Raw genomic sequence first — 1,323 nt, 5'->3', positions numbered from 1 at the left:
CACATATCAACTTGTTGCGGACTTTGTGTGTCTGTGTGTCTGTGTGTCTGCATGTCTGTCAGTAAGTGTGTCTGTGTGTCTATGTGTCTGTGTGTCTGTGTGTCTGTGTATACTTAATTTAACTTTACCTATACTATACGACGAGACATGACCAGACCGAATAATTAAAATGCGCGTGTCAGCTTCACTAGGGAGATTTAAAAAACGAAACGTCGGGACGTTTCGTTTTGAAGTTGTGGTAAACGTCATCATTTCGGGGGTCTCTCGCTGGAAAGGTGAAGGTCAACTGAAACGGAACGTGGAACGTCAAAACGCAGTCACGTTTTCCACCCCCAAAAAACGAACAATATTTCGTCAACTTTTGTGAGTATTTTTGCACACTAACAGTTTTATTTGTTGGCCATTTTATGCATTGCTAGATTCATCAACCCTTTCACAGTCTTTCAGCGCTGAGAATGTGTTCATTGGAGGTAGACAACTGTTGTGAACTGAAATATTTTGAAGGGTGCTGATCCTGGTACATTTATCCAACTTCATGGTGAGAAAGCAAATGGCGAAGCAGAAGTAGGTCATCGCATCGAATTTTTATTCTGGCTTCGTATGTGATTTTGTATAAACAAAGTCTGTGTGATTTATTTGGACTGAAAATAATCAAAGTATGCCCGATTCTGGACCACCTCCTAGGGTTTTTTTTCCATTCTGATCGAGGACAGACGTGACAAGTACAAAACAACCCCTAGTTGGGGAAAGGCTTCTAAATCGGCACAGGCGTGTGCACAGGGCCGTTTTCTGAGAATGGGGAATACTCAGGGTATAATTGCCTACATGGTTCGGTAGAGCTCTTTGCCATAGGCTGTTACCAGTTGTAAAAATTGAGATGCGTGAAATGGATAAAAAAAATAATGAGTTCGAATGAGTAAATCTTGGAATTCAACATGAATGATCTAATTTTTGTGAAATACAATTGATGATGAGCAGGTGCATGAATTGAAAAATGTGAAGCTCTTGTGTGTGCAATGCGAGTATGTCAATCCTTTATTGACTCGTGGAGTTGAAATTATGCCATGCCCAGTCAGCGGATCATATCCTGCCATGCCCGGCCTTTCATTTGCGCATGACTCGCCTTTTATTTGCGTATGCCCGCCGTTTTCTGACCCTCCTTTTTATGTTGATGATTTATCGCCCTTCCTTCATTCCGAAACGAAACGTGAATACATCTAAATCTTGTCTGCGGCCTATGCCGTCTCGTTTCACGTTCCCTTTCGCGGGGTGACTCATTCACAAAACAAAACGAGCTGCAAAACGAAACGTGCTGTCTTTTAA

The sequence above is a fragment of the Littorina saxatilis genome, linkage group LG10, assembly GCF_037325665.1.
Source record: "Littorina saxatilis isolate snail1 linkage group LG10, US_GU_Lsax_2.0, whole genome shotgun sequence".
NCBI lineage: Eukaryota > Metazoa > Mollusca > Gastropoda > Littorinimorpha > Littorinidae > Littorina > Littorina saxatilis.
This window is presented reverse-complemented; position numbering follows the sequence as displayed.